The sequence below is a fragment of the Staurois parvus genome, unplaced genomic scaffold, assembly GCF_062004578.1.
Source record: "Staurois parvus isolate SC_StPar_1 unplaced genomic scaffold, SC_StPar_1.0 ptg000362l, whole genome shotgun sequence".
Lineage (NCBI taxonomy): Eukaryota > Metazoa > Chordata > Amphibia > Anura > Ranidae > Staurois > Staurois parvus.
In genome coordinates, this window is record NW_028318158.1 from 1136022 (window position 1) to 1163712 (window position 27691).

The window sequence follows — 27691 nt, forward strand, 5'->3', positions numbered from 1 at the left end:
CCCCTCCTGTAGTTTTCTGCAGGCAGCCAGTAGTGGGTGTGGCCTGCTGGGTCCCTCCCACGGCTCTGCTTTCTCCACAGGCTATCTACAGCACAGTGATCACTGCTACTTTTACAAGGTAATACCTGTGTTTGCAAAGGCATTTTGGTACACATAAATTGTGTTCATTTATTGTTTATCCTTTATGGCTGTTGATGAACATCTTTGAATCAAACATTCAAATTAAGGAAACGTACAAGCAGTTTGTTCTGCACTCCTGTGACCTGTTTTCAGCCGACGGCGAGCTAAAGTCCACTATCGGTGGACGTCACAGAGCCGGTCCAGGCTGGGGAAAGATCCCGACTTTAAAGTCGTTCTCCACCCAGATTCCTGGACCGGCACCTGGCTCAGCCTCTATGAGAGTCTGAACCAGCCGCTCCCACCCCCTCCATAGCTCAGTGCTCCAGTGAGCGCTGGGGGAGGGGCAGAGAGCCGGAGACTGACAGTCACTGCTGTCTGCTCAGAGCAGCAGGGAGAACTGAGCGATCAGCAGTCATGATCGCTCAATTCTCACCCATTGAGCTGGCGGGGAACAGGTGCAGCATTGGACTGATGCTGCATCCACCTAGGTAAGTATGTTTTTAAAATAAAAACAAATCCCATACTTCTCTTTTAAGGCTTTTGTGCCCGGAGTTCACCTTTAAAAAATAGTTATACAGAAATATATTTTTTATTTAGAGCTATTCATGTCCTGTACTGCTGTAGGTGCTGATTTCCAGCATTCTTTGAATGACCTCTAGAGCAGTGGTCTCCAAACTATGGCCCTGCGGCTGGATGTGGCCCTTTGCCTGCTTTTAACTGGTCCTTGGGCCCTTATTTCCCCCACTGTCAGCAACAGTGGGGCATAGTTCCTGCCTCTGACACTGACAACGGAGCCCTATTTCTCCCACTCACACCAAAGATGGGGCACTATTCCTCCCACTGACACCAATGATGCGGCACTATTCCTCCCACTGACACCAATGATGCGGCACTATTCCTCCCACTGACACCAATTATGGGACACTATTCCTCCCACTGACACCAATGATGGGACACTATTCCTCCCACTGACACCAATTATGGGGCACTATTCCTACCACTGATACCAATGATGGGGCACTATTCCTACCACTGACACCAATGATGGGGCACTATTCCTCCCTCTGACACCAATGTTGGGGCACTATTTCTCCCACTGACACAAATAATGAGGCACTATTCCTCCCACTGATACCAATGGTGGGATACTATTCCTCCCACTGACACCAATGATGGGGCACTATTCCTCCTACTGACACCAATGATGGGGCACTATTCCTCCCACTGACACCAATGATGGGACACTATTCCTCCCACTGACTCCAATGATGGGACACTATTCTTCCCACTGACACCAATGATGGGGCACTATTCCTCCCACTGACACCAATGATGGCGCACTATTCCTCCCACTGATACCAATGATGGGACACTATTCCTCCCACTGACACCAATGATGGGGGACTATTCCTCCCACTGACACCAATTATGGGACACTATTCCTCCCACTGACACCAATGATGGGGCACTATTCCTCCCACTGACAGCAATGATGGGGCACTATTCCCCCCCAATACCATCTTCTGATCCCACTGGTCACAGTCCGACCCCTAAACTTTGAAGAACAGTGAACTGGCCCTTTGTTTAGAAGTGTGGAGACCTGTGCTCTAGAGAGATGCAATCCTACTCCGTAGGGCAGACCTTCAGCGCTGATAGCATAGTGTGGCCTTTTATTGATTTCCACTTGTGAGATTCCCCCAGGTATAACAGGCCCTTTGTGTGCCGGGCCCCTGATGTGCATACACCTGGCCGTAACACAGTGCCTACACTCTGCTGAAGTGCCAGACTGGTTAAAGCTTTAAACCAAATAAATCAATTTACTGCCGGCCTCTTACCACCCACACTGCATTCAATGACGGCTATGTGTTGAAAGCCCGGGCAGGGCGTGTTGTTTTTGTTCTTTCTCCGTGTTAAATTGTGCACGGCGTCTGCCTGTTATAAGCAACAACGGCATTTTTTCACTGTATTAACATTGCATACATTTAAAGCGTGGCTCCACCTTTCTGGGAGCATTTCATATTGTGAAGCAGGACGTGGAATAGAACAGCTTTGTAAATGGCGTTTGTTAGCCAGCTTGTTTCATTGTAGGGCTTGTAGGGATCGTTCACGCCAGGTGCGCTGAGCTACGATCGATCAGCCAGATCAATGTAAGGACATTGAGTGAATCGCCGTTATGTGCATGCATCACATATAAATGCAGAATGTTGCAGCACATTGGGGGTGATTTACTAAAGGTAAATAGACTGTGCACTATGCAAGGGCAATCGCTCAAGAGTTTAGTAAATTAGGTGAAGCTTAACTTTGCAAAGAATACCCAATCACATGCAAGGAGGAAAAAACTGACCCCGGGCCTTCGGGCAGTGCAGGAGTGTCCAAATGGTCAGTCCGCCCCTGAGCAGAGGTATTAGGTACATGAGAATAAAATGTCCTCTTAATGATTGTACAATGTCAAAACATGCAAATGTCCAGAGAAATTTTGCATTAGGGCAAGCTGTTGCAGGCCAGGGGTGGACTGACAACTCATGGGGCCCCCGGGCAATAGGGGATCATGGGGCCCCTGTGTCCTTGCCCAAACTCAAAAAAGCCTATGAAAAAGGTACCAGGGGCATCTCATGGGGTCAGTCCGCCCCTGTTGCAGGCTCTTGAGTATTTTATTTATTTATTACAGGTACTTATATAGCGCTGTCAATTTACGCAGCGCTTTACATATATATTGCACATTCACATCAGTCCCTAACCCTCAAGGGGTGTACAATCTAAGGTCCCTAACTTACATTCATACATACACATACTAGGGCCAATTTAGACAGGATACAATTAACCTACCAGCATGTCTTTGGAGTGTGAGAGGAAACCGGAGTGCCCAGAGGAAACCCACGAAGGTACAGGAAGAACATGCAAACTCCAGGCATGCATTTGGGGTGTCATTAAAGTGTTACTAAACCCACAACAGTAAAATCAGTCTGTATAACCTGTGGAAGGGGTTAATCCTCTGCATTGTGTAAAAAGACAGTTTGATCCTGACTTCTCTGCCCCTCCTTTTGTTCAAATGTCCATGTCTTATCTCCTGATAAGACAAACTGAACCCAAAGCCACATGCTCAGTTTGGTGTGTTTTTTTCTTGGGAGAGTGCTGGAGGAAACCTGTGTACCTGGACGAAACCCACGCAGGCACAGGGAGAACATGCAAACTCCAGGCAGGTGGTGCCGTGGTTGGGATTTGAACTAACGACCCTAGTACTGCCAGGTGGAAGTGCTAACCATTTAGCCACTGTGCTGCCCAGTAATAACAGAAGAAGGAAGAAAAGCGCCTTTAAGTGCAATATTAAATTTTAACGAGAATCAAAAGCAAGGCCATTCACATGTTAAAGGTAACAAACAGTCTCATCCAGGGGTGGACTGACAGCTCATGGGGCCCCCGGGCAATAGGGGATCATGGGGCCCCTGTGTCCTTGCCCAAACTCAAAAAAGCCTATGAAAAAGATACCAGGGGCATCTCATAGGGCCCCCTACAGGACCCTGGGTCCTCGGGCAGTGCCCGAGTTTCCAAATGGTCAGTCCGCCCCTGGGCTCATCTTCATATTGTGAAGCCAAGAAGTCCAGGACAAAGTAAGGAATGCCAGATGATGCTGCTAATGGCACAGGAGGAGGACGGAGGAAGATGGAGGCCGGTCACTCTCTGTGAATCCACGGGTCCGTGGAGCGCAATGTGGAGCTCAACATCGGCATGATGACATCAACATAGCAGAGCAGCGGCTCAGCCCCGCCCCCTCTCTCCTCATTGGCTCACTGGCTGTGATTGACAGCAGCGGGAGCCAATCCCTTGCAGTGCAGGTGTAGCCCCACTGCATGAGATCATGTTTAATTTGCCTTTAGTTAGGCTTTAACTACTGATTGCTCCGCATTGGTGCTTTGAATTCATAAAAAAGTGATTTATTGTTTCAGCACTTGCTGCAAATTGTATTTCATATGAGCTTTGTTTAGATCGGTTTATTCAAAGTCAGTACTGCTGTTGGCTACCTGCTCCGTCCTACAGAAGCGGAGTTGTGCTTTAGTTGGTGGACTACTGGATGTCATCATCTTTCAGTGTATGAGGGGCCCTCCGCTCAGTGTGCAGTGATAAATGAAAAGCATTACTATGTGAGCATGTTCCATCGCCAGCAGATTAAGTATCACCGCTCCTCCAACAAACACAAGTGTTCCATTAATGGTTTTCTCATGGGCTTAATACTGCGCTGCCCTCTGATATTTTCCAAGGTGACCACGGCTTCCCTTAAGAAGTCTTTATAGTGACCGCTCTCTTTGCTCCCCATTGAAAATCTGTGGAATGACTTGAAGAATGCAGTCCACAAATGGTTACCATTAACTGAACTTGAGCAGCTCTGCGGAGAAGAATGGGCAAATATTGCAAAGAGTAGATGTGCAAAGTTAGTAGAGACATATCCCAACAGACTAAAGGCTGGAATTAAAGCAAAAGGGGGTTCATCAAAATACTGACACGGGGGGGGGGGGGGGGGGGGTCCTATTTCCAACTCAGTGGCTCTGTTTTGTTTTGTTTTTTTTGTTTTTTTCTGACATGTTGGTGTCAGGGGCGGACTGACCATTTGGAAACCCGGTCATGAAGGAGGTAAAACCTTCCGGAGCTGCAATGGTTAAAGTTAATCCACTTCTCCTCCAGCTTCGCTGGGTGGTCACATGTCTTTTTGAGCGACCTGAGACCAGGGGCAGACTGACCATTTGGAAACTCAGGCACTGCCTGAGGGCCCGGGGTCAGTAGGGGGCCCCATGTGATGCCCCTGGTACCTTTTTCATAGGCTTTTTTGAGTTTGGGTAAGGACACAGGGGCCCCATGATCCCCTATTGCCCGGGGGCCCCATGAGTTGTCAGTCCGCCCCTGGTTGGTGTTTTATCTTTCATTTGGATTTTGTAAATACAGCTGGATAAAACAAAAAATGTGTCTGTCTTCATTTTAGGCTGCAAAGCAACAAATTGTGATTATTTTGAGGGGGGGGGGGTGATTCTTTTCTCTACCCACTGTAAATGCAGGGTTGACAGTGCCAGCGTGAATGAGGCCTTAGGCCTCCTTCATATGGACATACTTAAAGGGGACCTTCTGTCTCGCAGTCAACATTGATTATTTTAATCCTTATGCTGCTAGCATTGGTATAAAAATAGGAAGTTATAATATATTTGCTTGTTTTAAACTTTTTTCTTACATTTCTTCAGTTCCTGGTTTCTAGGCCTAGGCAAATGATGCCATACATCTCAGGAGTCTTCAGGAGAGGCGAAGGGGTTTTCTCAGCTAAGCATACCCTCATGCCTGCATGCCTGAACTAAGGGCAGATGGACTCTAGGAAGTAAATGCTACATGAATCATCTGCCCTTACTCAAGATGGCAGTGTTTTTTAAAGTGATTTCTGTATGAAGACATAGATGAATAGGTGCATTTGCTTTGAATGTTAAAAATATATTAAATAGTGTTTTTGATTTGTGGTTCTCAGATGCAGTGTAGTTCTGCTTTAAGCGTACTCCCATGCGGGGGCCTTATTTGCCCTCATGGGGACATGCAGGTGTTCTGTACATCCCCATGCAGGCAGCCCCATTCATGTCAGTTGGGATGCTGCAGCCGCACAGACAGGGCTGCTGTTCCCAGTCTGACATTGGTGCAGATGCGGGTTCCCGAACACCCACTGTCTGCATTCAGGGACCCCCACCCTGTCAAACTGCGGCTGTGTTCCAATTGACATGAATGAGACTGCCTGCATGGGGATGCACACAACACCTGCGTATCCCATGCGGGCAAAACACGGTCCTCACACAAGTGTACACCTAAGTACAGCCATGTGATGGAGGCCTAACTGTCAGTACTCCCCCACCCCCAGTACATACTGTCATGCCTGGCTCTGGCTCTCTTCCTACTTCCAGTGTCTGTCTCTTTGCTCATCATCTGACATCTTGTCACAATATTGACTCCTCAGGATATTGGAAGTCTGTTTGCTCACCTGTTGTGTGAACGTCAAACCTCATCACCGCCACGTCTGCCCGTTCTTCTGGTCATGCTCTGTCATTGTGGTGCCACTTAACAATTCAGAGACTGAAGGATTGATTGATCTGCACTGTTATCTGCTGTCTAGGCCATGGAGGAATGTCTAAAAAGTGTTATCAGATGACATAAAGTGAGCCTGTCAGGTTATAACAAAAAGGCACCTGCTCTTTGGGGGTCTTGGCGTCCCCTACTACCTCTTCGTTGTAAGCACTGCACCCCGCCACCAATCTCTTTTATTACTTACAGTATAGTTGGATGCCTGTGTCCCCTGCCACACACTGTGGTTCCATCCTCTGATCCTACGTCACTGCTGGGTGCTGTAGTGATGTTGGGGCCAAAGAAGAGAACCAGGGTGCTTTGGCAAGGGGGCACCAATCTTCCATCGCACCTTCCCTGGCCAGTCAGGGTTGTCTTAATGAATGGGAACCCCTAGGCACTGCCCAGGGATCCCAGATGTATTGGGTGTCCAAGGATAATTTTGAATTTCATCATACTTGCCGCCTGTCCCGGATTTGCTGGGACAGCCATCCTTTTAACTAAGCTGTCCAGGGATGGCCATGTCCCGGGATCTGTACTGTGCCCTCCTGATCCAAGTATTGTGCCCTCCTGATCCCCCTCCCCTTCTTGTATTGTGCCCTTCTGCCTCCTCCCTGTACTGTGCCCTTCTGCCTGTTCCCTGTACTGTGTCCTTCTGCCTCCTCCCTGTACTGTGCCCTTCTGCCTGTTCTCTGTACTGTGTCCTTCTGCCTCCTCCCTGTACTGTGCCCTTCTGCTCCTTCCTGAACTGCACCCTTCTGCCTCCTCCCTGTACTGTGCCCTTCTGCTCCTTCCTGTACTGTGCCCTTCTGCCTCCTCCCTGTACTGTGCCCTTCTGCTCCTTCCTGTACTGTGCCCTTCTGCCTCCTCCCTGTACTGTGCCCTTCTGCCTCCTCCCTGTACTGCGCCCTTCTGCCTCCTCCCTGTACTGCGCCCTTCTGCCTCCTCCCTGTACTGTGCCCTTCTGCCTCCTCCCTGTACTGCGCCCTTCTGCCTCTTCTCTGTACTGTGTCCTTCTACCTCCTCCCTGTACTGTGCTCTTCTGCCTCCCCCTTGTACTGTGCCCTTCTGCCTCCTCCCTGTACTGTGCCCTTCTGCCTCCTCCCTGTACTGCGCCCTTCTGCCTCCTCCCTGTACTGCGCCCTTCTGCCTCTTCTCTGTACTGTGTCCTTCTGCCTCCTCCCTGTACTGTGCCCTTCTGCCTCCTCCCTGTACTGTGCCCTTCTGCCTCCTCCCTGTACTGTGCCCTTCTGCCTCCTCCCTGTACTGTGCCCTTCTGCCTCCTCCCTGTACTGTGTCCTTCTGCCTCCTCCCTGTACTGTGCCCTTCTGCCTCCTCCCTGTACTGTGCCCTTCTGCCTCCTCCCTGTACTATGCCCTTCTGCCTCCTCCCTGTACTGTGCCCTTCTGCCTCCTCCTTGTACTGTGCCCTTCTGCCTCCTCCTTGTACTGTGCCCTTCTGCCTCCTCCCTGTACTGTGCTCTTCTGCCTCCTCCTTGTACTGTGCCCTTCTGCCTCCTCCTTGTACTGTGCCCTTCTGCCTCCTCCCTGTACTGTGCCCTTCTGCCTCCTCCTTGTACTGTGCCCTTCTGCCTCCTCCTTGTACTGTGCCCTTCTGCCTCCTCCTTGTACTGTGCCCTTCTGCCTCCTCCCTGTACTGTGCCCTTCTGCCTCCTCCTTGTACTGTGCCCTTCTGCCTCCTCCTTGTACTGTGCCCTTCTGCCTCCTCCCTGTACTGTGTCCTTCTGCCTCCTCCCTGTACTGTGCCCTTCAGTAAATCCTCTGGAGGGCAAGTGGTTAAAACTTAATAAACACGAAAATGATTGGAACATCGCTTTAAGCAGCAAAAGTGTCCTTGTAGGGTTGTAGGTGAAAGAAGTTGGCAGCTCGATCTTTTGCTATACATTAGTTTAGTAATCCAGGTGTGGTACAAAATAATATTTGGTGTGAACCAAGCCTTACCCTAGGTTCACACCTAAGCATTTTCTGCAGCGTTTTGTGTTTTATAGAAATGCAGGAAAGTCCATTTAACATGATTTCCTATGGGACACATTCACATCTCGTGTTTTCACCTGGTGCGTTTTTTGGAAAAAACACAAAAAGTTGCGTTTTTGTTTCTATAGACTTTAATGGAAACGCTGCAGAAAAGCATGTATTGAGTTTTTGCTGCTTCTTTGATGCATTTTTTTTATGTGTTTTGCGTTTTAAATCTGCCTAGCAACAATAATAATGTAAAAAATGAAAATAAAAAAACGCAAAACGCATCAAAAACGCAAATGCAAAAATGCAAAACACAACTCAAAATGCAATACAGAAATGGCTCAAATGAAACCTGCATAGGTGTGAACCTAGACTTAGGAGATAAAACAGATCCATTAGGCTGCTCTCACACTGATATGTTTGTGCTGCATTTTTAGCGTGCTAAAAACACAACAAAAAATGCAATCCCTTTAAATCCTATGGGACTCTTCACACCACTGTGTTTTGGCTGCAGTGCATTTTAAAAAGTCCTGTTTGCTGCCTCTTTGGTGTAGTAGTCAGATCCACACCAAAAACACAGACACCCATTAAAATGAATAGAAGACGTGGCAAAAATGCACTAAAAACGTACCTGTGTTGCTTTTTTAGTGCGTTTTTAGAGTCACATTTCCAAGTTTCACAGGTGCATGCTGGTTATTAGGCACCCAAAAAACATACCAGAAACACGGCAAAAACACATATGCATTTTCACCAGGTTTTTGCGGTGGAACATTGTGAAAGCGCCTTTTATGTAGTTCAGCGTGTATTTAGCTGTTTGGAGTTTAGCTTGAAGTCGCCCAAAATAAAATAATCTCTGACAATGGTCAGATACAGCTTTGTTTTTCTCAGATATAATCACATTTGTAGTTGGGGGTCATTCTTGTTTTACTTTCCCATAAATCTGATACAAATTCCGAGCTCATTGATCACCAAGTGACAGTGGAATGGCTTGTCTGCATGTTTGCGTTATGTACAGAAACAGGATCTGCCTTATTGATCGATCGCCTGAGATAATGGTAAGTTTCAGCTGTAAACAGCATCCATCACATTATGATAACATGGAGAACATTCATCTGAACCTAGGGGGGTCATTATTCTTCTGTCGGGTATCTCACAGACAAGGGAGGGCACACAACAATGAAATATGACTTGGTTTCTTCCATGAAAAATGTTTCCATCTTTCTCAACGTTCCACTTTTCATTCGTATTTTAATACTATTATGGAGCTTTGTTGTAGGTAGGTACAGATGGACACCAGGAACACCACCATGACCAGGGTCAATGCAAGGACCGCAGTGCTAATGCAGAGAGATGCTACAGTCTGTGTTCTCTTCATAGCATGACAATGGTAACACAATGGGGCTGCTTTACTACAGGCAGATAGACTGAGCATTTTGCAAGTGCAGTTGCTCCAGTGCTTAGTAAATGAGGGGAAGCTCTGCTGACTTCCACCACCCAATCATGTGCAAGCAAAAATTATGTTTTTATTTTTTTTATCTTCCTTGCATTTGATTGGATATTCTTTCTAAAGTTAAGCTTTACCTTATTTACTAAGCTCTGGAGCAACTGCACCTGCAACGTGCAACTGCATTTGCAAAGTGCACAGTCTATTTTCCTTCAGTAAATAAACCCTAAGGCTTGGTTCACATCTGTGCGGGTAGTGCCGCTGCGGGACCCACACAAATACCTGCAGCCACACCACCCTCACAGAGGAATGCGGGACCGCAGGCGGGTGCCATTAATTCTAATGGCATGCCGCCTGCATTGGAAATTGCACCCGTGCTGGGAACCTCAGTTCCCGTGCGGACTGCGATTTCCGAAGAAGTGCAGAGATTACTTCCCTGCATGTCTCAGGGCACGGGAGTCCATTCAAGTGAATAGGCTCTGGTGCCCACGCAAATTGCAGTCCGCATTGCCACACATATGTGAACCTGGCCTAATGCATATGTGCATTGTGCTGAGTTCCTATTCATTCTTAGGCCTCTTGTACACGGTAAGTATGCATACAATACTTTTTTCAGTGAGCAGAGCTGGCGATTGAACTTTCTGAGATGTCTTTGTGACATCTCAATAAAATGTATTTAAAAAAAAAAGGAAATCACTGCGCTGATCTCGGCCCTACCACACTGCACGTGAGCTTCTGCATTGCAATGCAGTGGCTGGTGTGTACGAGCCCATAGACTCTGTTATGTTCTAAAATGCTTTCAGAAAAGCAGAAGAGGCTTAATGATGTTCTGTTTAGGAAAACTGGTGCCCTGAAGTCTGCTGGGAAACCCATACTTACCGTCGCATTGATCTCCGTTGTGCCCAGCAGCTCTCACTGGTTCAGGTATATGTGTCCCTTAAAGTATTTTAGTACAATTACTTAAAGTGTTACTAAACCCAGGACCCTGCATTCACTATATCTGGTCCCCCCGTACCCTGCATTCACTATATCTGGTCTCCCCGGACCCTGCATTCACTATATCTGGTCTCCCCGGACCCCGCATTCACTATATCTGGTCTCCCCGAACCCTGCATTCACTATATCTGGTCTCCCCGGACCCTGCATTCACTATATCTGGTCTCCCGGGACCCTGCATTCACTATATCTGGTCTCCCTGGACCCTGCATTCACTATATCTGGTCTCCCACAGTGCACAGAACATGGAAATGCAATTATTTTAGTAAATATAAGCTGCTGAATACCTTTTCTCATCAGTAGTTAGAGCAGTCTTGTGATTTCTATAAGTGTCCAGCTGAGCACTGGTTATAGCTTGTAAGAGGAGTTTTCATTCTCATCTTATTGTCCTATGTGGCTACATAAGCCCTGGCCCTCTGTCTGGACAGTGCTGATTGGCCCTGTGCTGATCACACACACTCTCCTAAGAAAAAGAAAAATTCTAGCAATACACACCAAACTGAGCCCTCAAGGCTCTGTTCTATCAGCAGATGGATTGGGTAATGTGGAAGAAGGGGAGGATCAGAGATGACATAATGCGGAGGATTAATCCCTTAGGTTCCACAGTGAGTATAACAAGCATGCTTTACTGAATATACAGACTGATTTTACTGCTGTGGGTTTAGTAACAGTTTAAGTTGCAGCACAACACCTATAGGGCTTGTTCATACATGTGGCAGCCTTTGCTACCCCTATGAAAAGTGATCTGCAGTGGATCACCTGTCAGAGGTGACATGTCACCTCCTCACTGCCTGTTTTAACCCTGAAAATGATGGCCCACCATTCCGCATCTGCATACATTGCACACGATTGCAGGGTGGTTGTGGCATAGCCCTAGTCACTTTGTTTGGGTGGACGGCCAGGGAACGCTAGGCCTGAAGTTGCACCTCCTGCTTTTCCACCTCTCTAGCCGCCTTCTGTGAAAAAGCCCATTTACTGCATGGTTCAGAGGTGAATGCTCTGTGAGCTGCAGTGTGCTGCTGTTTCCCTGCATTGAGGCAATGAAGGACCCACTTTTAGGCAGAACTCCAGCCTCCCCTTCAGTCTTGCAAAGTTTTACAGACTCCTCTCCAGTACTGAAATAGCTTACTTTGATTTCACTGCACACGCTGAGCTTATCACAGTATGTATTTGGAGCTGCAGCAAGTCAGATAGAGCCTGCCCCATGTCCTGGCTGGAAGACGTCTAGTATCATCTAGCTCTTTCTCCCCAAGCCTGTCTGTCCCTGGCCTTCTCCAATCATAGAATTATATGCAGGCATCTGTTACCAAGTTAGAAAGCTATTTACAGCACCACCCAACAGCAGCGGTCTACCTACATTGTATAGAGAAGCCAAAGAGAAAAATCAGGTCAGAGAGGGCTGTACTGTGTAGCAGAGCAGTGTAAATCTCAGGACAGGAAGGACAGAAACTCAAACCCTTCGGTAGCTCCTTTATATGTAGTTACTCTGTGATGTAAATGTAAAATCATCAAAGGTTACAAGAAAAACAAGTGACTTAGCCCCTTTAATGAACTCAAACTGAAAAGCTGAAACGTCGACAGCAAATTTCCACCTAATCTAAGACTCATTCATCCAGCTCATTGTAATAAGTGTTTTGACCTCATATAAATTCCCATTAATGTCAGGGATATTTTTTTTTTTATAATAAAACAAACGTCTGACGCAGGGTAAACGATTCAATCATTTTCGCACGCGCGCGTCTCGTAGCAGCCGTCTGCCATCCAGTAGCCCCAGGAATAATAATAATAATAAAAAAAAAAAAACACTACAAGGCTTTTTTCTTCCTCCGCAAGTTTGTTCAACAGTAATAATTGCCTAAGCCCTTAAATGTATGCAAACGGAATACCTAAGTTTATATCCCGGCGATAAATGTTTAAGAAAGCTAAAGGAAACACGTCGGACAAAAGAGCGGCGTTTGTTTAACATTTGTAAATGTGGCAGTTAGCTATTCGTAAGCCTTTGTGTGAGCAGCCCGCCGAGGCCTCTGCAAACACACATGTCATAATAGAAATTGTCCGCGTCCCGTCATCACTCAACAGGCCGGCTGCGGAGATGGGGCTGGGTGTCTGCCGCCCCCCTTTGAAAACATTTTTTTGGGATAAAATAAAATGTAATTTAACAAGGGATCACCCAAAGACAGCAAACAACAGCCTGACCCAGCTTGGTTTTGAAAGTAAACAGAGAATTAAACCCCGGAATCCTTTGTGTATAATTATCGGTATTAAGAATGTTTAAACACCCATCACTAGAACGTCAGCTAGGCGCGTTCCCCGGCTCGCTCTTGTTGTTGGAGGCTCAGGCTGTTTCCGCTTTATTCGAGGGGGTGTTCAAGTCAAACTGGGACTTTTGCATTTATATAATAAAAGAACAAATTTCAAGGAGTGGAAACTGCATTTATTTTTCTGCATACTCCCCTGCTACGTTTATACACTTATCCCAGCCTTTAACTAATCCTGGAAAGCTTCAGCACAGAAAGATTTGTCAGTACCGTTGAACCATCCTAGGACAGCCTGCTTCACTTTGCCACCTTTGTGTTCACCGTTCCCAAATAAAGATTCGTCTCTTGTTCAATTTCATGACAGGTTTTGCATCGATTAACCAGGATCAGGTGTTTCACGTGCTGAATGAAAGAAGTAATGGCACCCCTATGCATCGGCAAATGTGGCATGTTTTTGCTTGCACCAAACCACATGGTGCTGTATCACCATGCGGCTCAGTGTGGCACAGATTTTATAAAAGGATCAGGAACTTCTTTCCTGCATTTATGTGGGTAGAATAGCCCATTGAAATGAAGGAGATGCCCTAGCTGCAGAACACAGCCACACAAGTTTGAACCAAGCCTTAAGCAGGCCATAGACGGGTCGAACGTCAACCCGTCTATGGCCGGCATTAACCCCATAACTTCTGTCCAGGGGCGGACTGACAACTCATGGGGCCCCCGGGTCCTTGCCGAAACGCAAAAAAGCCTATGAAAAGGGTACCAGGGGCATCTCATGGGGCCCCCTACTGACCCCGGGCCCTCAGCCAGTGCCCGAGTTTCCAAATGGTCAGTCCGCCCCTGCTTCTGTCCCTTGCAGAGACGGGAGCACACCATACAATGTGACAGCAATACAAATACATTATTTGGATTACAATGTTTTTATTTGGTTACAGATGTTTTTATTTGGATACAAATGGATACATTTGTTGCAACCGCAAGACTTTTTCATATAAAATATAATAGCGGGCTGGACTTCCAGTTCCTATGATCGATTCACTTTAGCAGAATAAAATTTCCTCTTCTTCTTCTTCCTCCTCCTTCTTCCTTCTTCTTCTTCTTCTTTTCTCTTCTTCTTTCTTTTTCTTTATCTTCTTCTTCTTCCTCAAAACCAAAATTGTAATATGTTGCAGCTTACAAATCAATAGATGTGGTGACTGCATTAGTGGTGATCTGGCCAGTAACACACCTCCTGTATTACAGCGAACCCACTCTGGATAAAGGAGCAACAGTACACCTTTTGACAGCAGCAATGTCAGTCTGGGGGGATGGGAGTGTTAGATGTACTAGCAGATGTAGATACACTAACAATTTGAAGCCAAACTCCAGCTAAGGCTTTATAAGCAGTTATAGCCAACAGTTTTTCCCTTTTGGGATAAAGGTTTTACATAAATATATAAAAGCTGATCATTGTAAGCAATCCTGTCACTGGTAAATGGCTTGTCTCAACCCCGTAATTGCTACATCCTGCTAGAGAGCTTGTTCTTTTGAAAAACAAAAGATTTGTTGGCTGGATCACCAGATGAAAATAGAAGAAAGAAACCCTAAAAAAGAAAACCAATGCAGCCATTACATCTAAGAAATTATAAGCTGTAATATAATAAATGTTTGCTTTTGAGTTTAATACTGCTTTAAAAGTCATGTACATCCAGTCATTAATTTTTTTTAAAGGTTAAGTTCACCTTTTCATGAAAAATGAAAAGGCAAACTAGCTCCAGATATCCTGGCCCACCTCTGCAGACCCTGCTGAACATAGCCTGTGGGCATCCGTACGCCGCGGTACACAGTGCTGAAGTGAGTATTCATCATAATGCACTCAATGGCAAGCACTCATTGGTCAGAGCAGCTGAGTGACCTTGCTGACCAATAAGAAGCCCTTCTTTCTTCTGGGACACTCTTAGGCTCCGTTCACACCTATGCAGTTTGCTTTTTGAGAGCTTTATAAAATATACTCGCTTCAGCAGTTAGTTCACCTTTTCATTTTTCGTGAAAAAGGTGAACTTGCGCTTTAAGCTGGCCATACAAGAATGAATGAAACACAATCTATGAATGGAGGAAAGGGACCTTTCATTCACCTGCCTGGTCTCCATTCAGAGAGCACTTTTAATGTGAGAAAGCTATAGTACAGCTTTGTGAAGACACATATAGAGGATGCAGTGGCGTCCCGAGGCAGGTGCGGGGGATGCGGTCCGAGGCAGGTGCGGGGGATACGGTCCGCACCTGGTGACACCGACCGCACGGGGTGACACTGGACCTGCTCTACAAAAAGGTAAGTTGTAAAGCAAGCCAACGATCCCTGCAGAATGGATCCAATCCATCCTGCGGGGATTGTCAGCTCTCTTTACAACTTACCTTTTCTTGGAGCGGGTCCGGTGTCACCCCGTATAGGTTGCATGCCGACGATCCTGCGGCATAGAACCTATACGGGGTGACACTGGACCCGCTCCAAGAAAAGATAAGTTTTAAAGAAAACCGACGATCCCCACAAGATGGATCGGATCTGCGGACTGAGCATAATGGATCAAATAATGGAGTCCGATCCATTATCCACAATCCGCAGATCCGATCCATTCTGCGGGGATTGTCGGAGGGGGTGTCACCAAGTGTTACCGCACCGGGTAACACCAACCCTAGGGACGCCTCTGAGAGGATGTGTGAAATAAAAGAATTCATACACTAAATGCTACAACTACATGTATTAACAGCATACAATTCTAAGAATACAACATTTTTACAGCGCTCTTTTAAAGTCTAAAGCCCCAACTTTTTCTTTATAGTAAGAGTAGGGAGGGGTTAATTCCTCTGGTGCTATTTTTCTTGCCTGGGTCCCATTGGGGAAATTTCCATTTACTTCCTGTCGCAGTGACAGGTACATGAATTCTAATGGATGCCTATGACATATGATTTTCCCCTGTGTGTTTGGGAAGGTTTTACGTTGAATGGATTTATTTGTTGGATATAGTAAATTTACAGAACTGGCAGGCGGTGATAACGTTCCTTTATGTTATGGAAAACACCTTTACTGAGCACATCTCTCTATCAAATTTAACGTTTCAGTGCGAGATCTCGAGTGTGAGGGAGGTTTTCCGTTTCACACAATTTTTTGTTTTAGATAATTTTTCATGTTGGAGCGCTGGATGGCATCAAAATTAGACTTTGCAGTGTGCCGTCTTCCCAGATGACAAACAAGATATACCTGTGCTCAAATCCCAATAGTTAGTACATGTATCTATCCATTAGGTGCTAAAGGGGTGTCCACATATTAACACTAGAAATTCTGAAGGACCCTCTGCACACTGCTATGTACCCTTTCAAGCAAACTTAGCAATAAATAGGGAGATAATTGGTTCACACATATTGAAATACATGTTCAAGATGGCCAACTGCGTCAAAGTATTTCCTCTATGGCCAGTCCTACTCTGCTCTGCCTACGCAAATGCTACTGTGGACACAATGCCAATATAGGGGAAAAGACAAAGTGGGGGAGACCTAGAGGTCTAGGTCTGGCTACTGACCCACAATACAAAAAACAAGATATACCTGTAATCTACCTGTAATCTACCCAGATGAATCACACCTGACTCTACAGCAGTAATAGGCGGCCGTGGTAGGCTGGCCACACAACGAATGATTGAACATGCTCTACTGGATGAAAAATTCTCCTCCAGTTCTCATTCCTGCAGAACTGAGAAAGGAAAAAAGAAGCTGCTTGACTACATGAAATTGTTTTAGGACACTCTTAGGGCTCGTTCACACTTGACTGTTTTACCAACGCTTGCCAATCGCCCCTATAGCGTTTGGCAAGCGTTGGTCCGGCATTTGCGGAGCGTTTTTTAACGCTCCGCAAACGCCGCATGCACGGTTTAGCAGTGGTTGCTAGGCATTTGCCGAGCGTTAAAAATGCCCCACAAACGCCTATAATGAAGTTTGAATGGTGTTACCGCTCCGCAAATGCCCCGCAACCACATCGCAACCTCACCGCAAATGCCGGCCGGGCGTTTGGGGAGCAGCACCATAGACTAGAATAGGAGGTTTCAATGCCTCCTGACTCGACCAGAGGCATACATTTTGCCGCAACGCTAACGCTCCCGTTAGAACAGCACCATGTGCTGCAATGTGCAGAATTGTCAGAGGCGTTTTGGAAGCGGTAAAAACACTTCCCAAACGCCTCTCTGCCGCCTGCACACAACGCTAGTGTGAACGTAGCCTTAGTCACCGGTCACTGGATGCGAATTGGCATTCAATTTTCATGCCATGCGACTTGCAAATCGCATGCCAAGTTGCACCCTATTGTCCGCAATTAGAGCGGTCATATCGGTGCGGTTTTGACTTGGTCGGAGCAGCACTGACTTCTAAAGTAGTACATGCACTACTTTTGGTGCGATTTGCATTGACATCTGTGTCAGATGTCTTGCAAATCGCACCTGAAATTGGCATGTCACCTGACTTTGAAATCATGTGACTTCACTGTAGGTCACACAATTTCAAAGTCAGGTTTAATGTGACCGAGGTATTAGGCACTCTTAGGCCTGGTTCACACCATTGCTTTTTTTAGTGCTTCTTGCAGAAATGCACTACAGTCCATTTAACATGGTTTCCTATGGAACATGTTTACATCCATGCTAATTTGTGCTTCTTTGAGTTGCTGCGTTTTTGGACAGAGTCAGGGACTTTTTTAAACACAAAAAGAAGCAGAGTTTTTGTCGCATTTGTGCCGCACTTTTGCTGCGTTTTGCGTTTTTGTTCTGCCCAGCAGCAAAAACCTTTCCCTTTTAACAAAAAAACGCACTGCAAAATGGACAGAAAGCACAATGCATCGCATAAAAAAATGGCATATATGATGCAGTGGGGGTTATTCCTAAAGCTGCATGGTGCAAAATCAGGTGCAGCTCTGCATAGGAACCGATCAGCTTTCGAGTTTTTTATTGTCAAAGTTTAATTGAACAAGCTGAAGTAGGAAGCTGATTGGCTACTATGCACAGCTGCACTGGATTTGGACTGTTTTAGTAAATCTCCTCCAGTCTGTCATCTGTGATCATTTGTTCTTCCCTGTTACATTTATAAACTAGTAATCCTGCCAACAGATCCATCATTTTTCCACTTCCCTCAACAGGGTGACAACGACGTTCATTCTGCTATAACATCGCACAGAGGCGTTGTCACCCATGGTAGTCTTAGATGTAGTTTTAAATGGGCATTAAAGCCCCAAATCCAGCTAACACTTTGTAAGCTATTGCATAATAATTTTTTTATTTTGGGAAAAAGGTTTCGGCTGACCATCTGACAGCTTGGCCTGTTATAGAAAGTGAAAAAATAACAGATCTGCCAGCAGGATCATCAGGTAATAAACAATGTTACAGGGGGTACTCCTCTTTTTGTGCTGCAACAAATGGCTCCCTAAAGTGTAGTGCTGCACAAGAAGGATTGAGTAGGCTCCTTTCACACTGATCAGCTGCAGATTTCCTGCAGCGTGGGTGCAGTGCAGTGTATCCACGGTTCTCGTGCAGGTTACGGTTCTCGTGCCATAGACTTCCATTAGACCAGGTGGTTTTGGTGCACTTTCATGAAGAGCACCAAAACCATCCAATTTAATGGAAATCTATGGCAAAGCATGGCTAATCTGCATGAAAACCAGGTATACACGGTACTACACCTACCCTGAGGAGAAACCACAGCAGATCAGTGTGAAAGGAGCCGTAGAGATTCACTGTGCAGATCATAAGGCAATCATGTGCAATTAATTGCTACAACATGTTTAACTCAAACCATAGACAGCCATTTGTTACATCTGTGCAGCAATCAGTCACAGCTCTTAGCGATTTATCTCTAGATATTTTGGTGGCATAATTGAGCTATTAAAGTTGAACTAAAAGTCCTCCCTTGCTGTGGGGCTGCATTGCACACTGCAGGGGTTAACTGTTTATTTATGATCCTGATCCTCCTCTCCCGCAGGCTTCTCTGTGCTGCTAGACTGGTCCTTGCAGCCTTTTCTTTCCTGCAGTCTGGAGTCTAATGTCTTCAAGACAGCTACAGTGCCCATAGGCCTGCATTGAATGTGATGATGCCAAGGAACAGCAGAGGGGAGCACTGTCTGCCGAGAGCAAAACAGCTTTTCCCATCCTCTAGACAGAAACAAGCAGTTAAAGTGTTACTAAACCCAGGACCCTGCATTCACTATATCCAGTCTCCCACAGTACACAGAACATGGAAATGCAATTATTTTAGTAATATAAATAATTTTTAATTTTTAATATAAACAGTATATACTTTTTCTCATCAGCAGTTAGAGCAGTCTTGTGGCTTCTATCAGTGTCCAGCCGAGCACTGGTTAAAGCTTGTAGGAAGAGTTTTCATTCTTCCTTGATTGTCCTATGAGGCTGCATAACCCCCGACCCTCTGTCTGGACAGTGCTGATTGGCCCTGTGCTGGCCATATGCACTCTCCCAAGCAAAAAAAAACAAAAACCTCTAGCAATACACATCAAACTGAGCATGTGCTGCTTGCCCCCAAGGTTCTGTTCTATCAACAGATGGATTGGGGACAGTAGAAGAAGGGGAGGATCAGAGAAGGCAGAATCAAACAGCCTTTTTACACAATGCAGAGGATTAGCCCCTTAGGTTCCACAGTGAGTATAACAAGCATGTTTTACTGCATATACAGACCGATTTTACTGTTGTGGGTTTTGTAGCAGTTTAATCCTTTCAGTATAGGCACAGCCCCACTAAAAAGGTAGCATTTTAGTTTTCTCTGAGTTGATCTTTAAAATTGAATTATTATTTGTAAAAATTTAATTATAATTTGTATATATTTTGCATTCCCTGGTTTCTCCTATTCCCTTCCCCACCAACCTGCTGATGAGATTTTAAGATAAAACCGTTCTGTTTTCATTACATACCTTATTTACAGTTAGGTCCATATCTATTTGGACACAGGCACAATTTTCATACTTTTGGCTCTGTATGCCATTAGAATAAATTAAAATGAAACAATCCAAATTAATTTGAAGTGCAGACTTTCAGCTTTAATTCCAGGGGTTGAACAAAAAGATCAAGTACAAGTTTTAGGAACTGCAACCATTTTTATACAAAGTCCCTCAATTTTCAGTGGCTCAAATGTAATTGGACAAATGAATATAATCATAAATAAAATGTTAATTTTAATTATTTTGTTGTGAATTCTTTACTGGCAATGACTGCCTGAGGTCTGGAACCCATGGACATTACCAAAGACTGGGTTTCCTCCTTTCTGATGCTTTGCCAGGCTCTAGCTGCAGCTGTCTTCAGTTGTTCTTTGTTTGTGGGTCTTTCTGCCTTTAGTTTTGCCTTCAGCAAGTGAATTGCATGCTCCATTGGGTTGAGATCAGGTGTTTGACTTGGCCATTGCAGAATATTCCACTTCTTTTCCTTCAAAAGCTCCTTAGTTTATTTTGCAGTCTGTTTTGGATCATTGTCCATCTGTACTGTGAAGCGCTGTCCAATCAACTTTGCTGAATTTGGCTGAATCTGGGCTGATAGTATATCTCTAAACATTGAAGAATTCATCCGGCTGCTTCTGTCTTCTGTCACATCATCAATAAACACCAATGACCCAGTGCCACTGGAAGCCATGCATGCCAATGCAATCACACTGCCTCCACCATGTTTTACAGATGACATTTTGTGCTTTGGCTCATGAGCTGTTCCAAGCCTTCTCCACACTTTTTTCTTCCCGTCATTCTGGTACAGATTAATCTTAGTTTCAAAGAATGCTTTTCCAGAACTGTTCTGGCTTTTTAGATGATTTTAGGCAAAGTCTAATCTGGCTTTTCTATTCTTCAGGCTTATGAATGGTTTGCACCTTGTGGTGAACCCTCTGTATTTGCTCTTGTGAAGTCTTCTCTTGATTGTAGAGTTTGACAATGATACGCCCACCTCCTGGAGAGTGTCCTTCACTTGTCTGGATGTTGTGAATGGGTTTTTCTTTACCATAGAGAGGATCCTGCGATCATCCACCACTGTTGTCTGATGTGGACGTCCATGCCTTTTTATGTTGCTGAGCTCACCAGTGAGTTCTTCTTTCCTCAAAATGTACCAAACTTGATTTGGCCACTCCTAATGTTGCTGCTATCTCTCTGATGGATTTATTCAGTTTTTGAAGCCTTACAATGGCCTGTTTCACTTGCATGAACAGCTCCTTTGAACGCATGATGTAGGTTCTTTGCAATAGATCCCAAATGCAAATACCACACTTAGAATCAACTCCAAACCTTTTACCTGCTTAATTGATGAAGAAATAATGAAGGAGTAGCCCACACCTGGCCATGAAACTGTTTTTGATTCAACTGTCCAATTACTTTTGGTCCCTTGAAAAAGGGGGGATGGCTACTCTTAAGAGCTGTAATTCCTAAACCCTTCCTCCAATTTGAATGTACATACCTTCAAATTAAACCTGAGAGTGTGCACTTTCAGCCCATATCCATTATATTACTATAGCTTGAATATGTTTTGGTAAATACCTGCAAAAAACTAAAATTGTGCCTGTGTCCAAATATATATGGACCTAACTGTATGTCATCACAGGGTCCCTGTGCTTTTCTATTACAATGGAGGCAGATCATGGCTGCTGGGATGGGCTGGCAGGGTGCTATATATAGCTTCTTGAAAACGTCACAGAACCCTGCCTCAGCACTTCTTGATGCAAGCAGTGGACTGGCACTTGGAAGGAGTTACGCAATATCAAAATGCTTTGAAGGGTGGAGGTCTGGAGAGGATGGTCATTCTAGGCAGGCTATTTTTGCATACAAACCACCCTAGGTAATGCCCACGTATGATGCTGAGCCTCCATGACTGAAAGAACTGAAATCCAATGAATGAAAGGAGCAGGCCAGAGAGAGTCAGGCTGGGGAGGAAAGAGCTAGATAATGCTGGATGTCCTCCAGTCAGGTAATGGGGTTGACTCTATCTGACTTGCTGCAGCTTGTAATGTACACTGTAAGAAGCTCACAGTGTGCAGTGAAATCAGAGTAAGCAATTTCAGTACAGGAGAGGAGCCTCTACAACTGTGCAAGATGGACGGGAAGGCTGGAGTTCAGCCTTTGTGTTTTTCCTTTGTCAGTTTAGTTTTGCCCCCAGTGAACTTTATATGACAAATACTTTCTTTTCATTGTGTACAACACCTGCCACTTTAGTCCTTGACAGCTGCTGTTCCTATTTGTGTTTACTCAGAACACAAAACAGATAAGATGCAATTATTTGTTTCCTGTCGGAAGTTCCCACACAAGTTTGTCCTTTTCTTATATCTTTTTTTTTATAAAATGATTATGGTCCTGTGTGCCCGGATGTTGGTTTGCGGAGGAATCACAGGAAAGGAAATACTTATTTTCTGCAAAATGTGATGTCAGAAGGTCCATTGGCAGACAATGACTCATGTACAAGACTTAAAGCGTACCTGTACAGGGGCACAGCTCTCAATAGAGACAGGTTCTGGAGGTTCTTGCTCTTCCTGGCTCTTCGAATGATGAAGGATGAAAGAGGGGCAGGAAAAGGAACGCTGGACGCAGCAACATTTTTACTCATAGTTATTATGTTTTAATGGAAGTACAATGTGCAAGTTTATGGTTTGTACATACTGTATGTTGGCACATTGTTAGCAAATAAGAAAGTAAGTATGTATCCTATATTGTCCAAAGCCTATGTTGGCATACCAAAAACTCCGACACATCAAGGTCAAGAGTAAGCTGGCTATACACTAGGAGAAGTTTGCACGAAAATGTTTATTCTTGGAACGTTCTTCAGTAAACCAAAGGTACTGCTCCAGGCTCCCAAGGTACATGCTTTGAGGAAGGCTTTGGTCAAAATGCATCAGGTTTTATGAATCATATCATGTCCGTGTTGTACTAATAAAGACTGTTTATAAAAAAGTGATGGTGTTGCCAGCAATGTCTTTACATATTCTTCAGTGAATGTTCCAGCCTGAGCACAGTTCCCCCACTCCCATTCTACCAATATAGCAGTAGAGCTTGGGTGAGTTGTTTGGACTGCTCCAGGCTCCTTCGTTTCGATCGATGGACTCACACTGGCTGGGAAGTGCCCGACCTAGCTCAGCGCACTAGGTAGGAGAAAAAAACGTCCCTAGCGGAGGTCCATTACTAAGCCCCGTGGTCAGGGCGAAACGCGTTGGTCTTGACGGAGCTGGGCTGACGCTGCTTTCACTCTGGTGACTGTCGGGCTATGCTGGTGCGTGGCATTCAGGGCATTTTCCTCTTTGTGGAACGTTTGTTGGATTTTCTATTGTTAATGGATTTAAATTGTTCATTTTCAACCATAATAACAAAAAATATTTGAAAAAGCAGGATGGAAATTTTATTCTCAAACATACAAAATTCTAACTGTAAATGTGGTTTTCATGTGGGGAAAATCATACATATTGTAATGAAACTTGTTTAATACGGCTGGAATTCCATTTAGATAGCAGATCTGGCTGAAACTTTAAGGGCTTCAAAACAAATTTAGTTCAAAGATTGATGGCTAGAAAGAACGTTCTATTGCAAATTTTTGTCAAAATGTTCTTACAAAGTTTTACTAGCTTGTGTCTCCAGTGACAACATAAAGATGTTTGAGATGACTATTGATTGTCCTGATGATTGTTATCAATATTGAGATAGTGGAGTGTAAAGTGTTGGGACTTCACACAAAGTCCCATGGAGCAGCATGAGTAGTAAGATCGAAGAGAGAGAATAAGAAAGGAGAGGGAATAGGAAGGGAAGGTAGGCCGGCTTTATGGTTTTCTCAATGAAGCTTGTGGCTAGAGTAATCTTAAGGCTGCCATTCGTGAAAATTTTGGCCAAAATTTGAGTCATGGGTGTTCCTGAAACCACCACCCGGCTCAACAAAAGTTGATAGAAGAAATTACTGTTGTTGAAGGAGCTGAGTGGACAACTTCCAGCTGAACAGCTCCTACATCCATTCAGATGTGGTCACTGGTTAGGTATTCTGGAGCCAGTTTTCAGAAAACACTAGCCAGCAGAGATTTGTCTATGTGTGTTGTGTAGCGTGAAGGGTGGAACCTGTTAGGTAGCTGTAAAGGGTAAGTTCACCTTTTCATGAAAATTGAAATAGTGAACTTAAGCCAGCCATTGATTGATCAAATCTTGCCTGGTTCAGGCCGCTGAGATTCGATCCATCTATGGGCAGGCTAATTCGATCCATCGATCAACTTGGGTACAACCAGCCTGTCAGATTTTTTTTTATGTGATTACTGGCGCTGGCCATAGCCACTAGCAGTATTGTGTTCTGCCAGATGGCAAAGCAGAACAGGATAGCGTTGCGGGAGGAATTCCCTCATCAACACTTGCTATGTTGGGGAAATTGAGCAGTTCTCTTATCATCTATGGCATGCCTAACTCCACCCCTCAGAACACCTCTATGCATAATGGTTGTGATGCCCCATGCTACCGGTGTAGTGGTCAGTACACCACAATACATAGCCCCGGAGTGAATGTCCATCATGATACTTACAATTGCAAGTGCTCATTGGTCAGTGCGACTATTACTTCTGGCTGTAGAGGTGTGACCACAATATTTGGATTTAGTTCACCTTTTCATTTTTCCTGAAAAAGTGAACTTAGCCTTTAAGCCTCTTCATATACATGTTGACATCACTGTGAGGTTTGGCTGTGGAACTAGTCTTTAGTTTTAGTAGAGAAGTGTTGGACTTTTTTATGCTTTGCCTATTCTCCTTGAGTGCAGACATCTACTCCAAACTTTGGTTCTACTGTAAAAGCTAGAGAGGGATCAGACTCCATAAAGGGTTTTTATTAGTATTTATGATCCCAGTGGAGACATTATTGCTGTGCCAGGCAGGACTCTGCTGCAGGCCCTCTACCCCCCTCTTAAATGCATTCTTCTTATAACCCCAAGGAGAGTGGAATATATGGAAAATGAACTCCAAAGAGGGGGTCCAGAAAATTCAGCCTTTACCCCCCTGTTAGCAATCCCCTACATTCCTCCATGGGCCAGTTTTCGCATCACTTTTATTGAAATTTTACATTTTTAAGATTACAGGATTTTAAATCCAGCTGAACACGCAGTAATTTTTCCTCTAGAAGCCAAAGTCTCTGTATTTATGAATTCACAGAGTAATATCCGATTTCTAGCCGTTTTCCATCCTCCGGGCTTTTGGTTTACTGTGCTATTTTAGATACAACAAGCATTTGGCATTGAATAGTTCTAACCACTTAAAGGCGAACTCCAGGCAAACACATATGTGGGCTTACAAAGTAAATGTGAGCGCAATCAAATATTGATCGTACAGAAGCTGCTAGCATAAAAGGCAAACCTCAACACCTCAAGGGAACATAAATAAATAAATATGCAGCGCTAAAAGGTATATATCATAATATGAAACCAGTAAAAAAACATTAAAATGGATGTAGCAATATTACGTCTATAAGTGACGTGACTAGAGTCCCATAATGGTGTTAATAAGTCCAAAAGATAGTGGTGTCCATAAAAACTGGTAATAAGTGCTTTGTGACTTATATTATAAGTGCCAAGGTCTGGTAAGGTGATGCACTTACCAGAAGTACGTATAATATGAGCATTATATGTATAATCCTTATGGTGGAGTCATCGGGATCTGGTCCAGGGCTACGGTGTCATCAGGCTCAACAGTGGACACGCAAGATGATATCTCACACTCAGGGGTCTCACTCCGCTCACAGACTCATCACACAGCTTTGGATATTAACTCCACACTCCCAAATGGCTCCACCTTGTGAGGCTCGCAATGAACAAGCCAGGGCAGAAAATGGTGCTAATAGTGTAGTACCGTTTTTATTAAGATATGAAACAAATCCAGAATAAGATAAACAACTCACATGTGATCAAAGAATGGCCTTCCTGGTGGCCATGTACAGCTAGGCGTCAAAACTGGAGGGCTCCCTTGACGCGTTTCGTGCAACAAGCACTTTCAGACATAGTCAGACTTGGGTCCTCCAGTGCAGATAGAGAACTATACCAGAATATGGACATACACACACCAGCTTTCTGATTGGATGATAAAGGAGAAGCAGTATGCTGATTACATCATCCATCTGTTCTCTCCTCCTGTCCAGTCTGCACATGTGCGCTGCTGCAAAGCCAGATTGGCTTCTAAGCATTGGACCTTCTTTTCTGTCTTTGTCTTTTTCTCTGTGTCCTAGTTTTGGGAGGATTTCCCTCACCCCCTGTCCCTATGACAGTGGTCACCAAGACAGGAAGTTAGGGGAATAGTGTGAAGTAGGGATACATTCAACAATAGAACATTTCTTAAAGTGTTACTAAACCCACATCAGTAAAATCAGTCTGTATATGCAGTAAAGCATGCTTGTTATACTCACTGTGGTACCTAAGGGGTTAATCTTCCGCATAGTGTAAAAAGGCTGTCTTCTCTGATCATCCCCTTCTTCTGCTCTCCCCAGTCCATCTACTGATAGTACGGAGCTCTGGGAGTCACTCTGCACATGCTCTGTTTTGTGTGTATTCTAGAGAGCTTTCTTTTTTCTTTGGAGGGTGCATGTGATCAGCACAAGGCCACTCAGCACTGTCCAGACAGAGGTCAGGGGTCATGCAGTCTCATAGAACAGTCAGAGGAGAATGAAAACTCCTCCTACGAGATTAACCAGTGTTCTGCTGGTTACTAATACTGTAGACGTCACAAGACTGCCATATTCTGCTGATGACAAAAGGTATTTAGCAGTTTAAATTTACTAAAATAATTACCTTTCCATGTTCTGTGTACTGTGGGAGACCATATATAGTGAATGCAGGATCCTGGGCTTAGTAACATTTTAAGACTAGGTTTGCACTGGTGAGTCTGCGTTTTCATGCATTTTTCATGCTTTTTTTAATGTATTTTTCATGTTCTGTTATTGAAGTCTATGGGGACAAAAAAAACATGTATGGTCACACCACAAAATGCACCAGTACTTTATTACAAGCAGAATGTTCCTATCACACATGTTCCTGTAGATAGCTTGATGCAGGTGGATGCTGTAGCACATACCAGCTGGGAACTGTATCAACACAGTAGAAGTATAGATCACCAGCACACCATGGATCTTCAAAACAGCGTCTAAGAGACACCAGCTTCTTTTCACTTGGCCAGCATTTGCAGCGGGGCTCTGCCTTAACATACAGGGTCTCAGGGCGTCAGGCCTGTGTTCAGTCCAAACTACATACTCTATGAGCATGGATTCTGGTCCTAGACCTCTCCTCCACATCCCCGGTCACTGCACACAGTAACCTCTTCCCTCCTGGAATACTCTCACATAGGCCTGTGTTTTACAGTCCAGTGGTCCAGATAGATGCTCATACATTGTACATCAGAACAGAATTATAGTGGTGGAGGTGAACACTAATAGCTAGGATTCGTAATGTCCTGGGAGTTTTCAGGTCAGGCTTCATGATGTACGTAAATGGCCTTCACCTATAGCAAGGGCATTATTCAACTTTCAATCAAAACTGCACAGTTTGTTTTCATCTGTAGACATCCCTTATCTGCATAGGCATCTTTTTTTGGGAAAGGTGAACTAACCCTTTAAAAATATGCCTTCCCAAGTTCAGTTCATGATAACAGACTGTGATCTTCTGATACATCAGGTTAGCTTCTAAGGGCCCTTAAACACGGGCATTCTGATCAGGTCCACCTTTCCGTTTTTCAGGTGGCCCTGATCATAAACTCATTGCAGCCCTATGGACATGTAAACTGACTTGTGTCCATTTATGCCTGCCTACTTCTGGGTCCATCCAGGCCTG

At 44.8% G+C, this 27691-nt stretch overlaps 1 protein-coding gene across 2 annotated transcripts in view; it reads left to right on the top strand.

Annotated features, from left to right (window-relative positions):
• The window catches only part of TGFB2 (transforming growth factor beta 2), a 208447-nt gene that overhangs the window by 51608 nt on the left and 129148 nt on the right, over positions 1–27691 (top strand). The window lies entirely within an intron of this gene.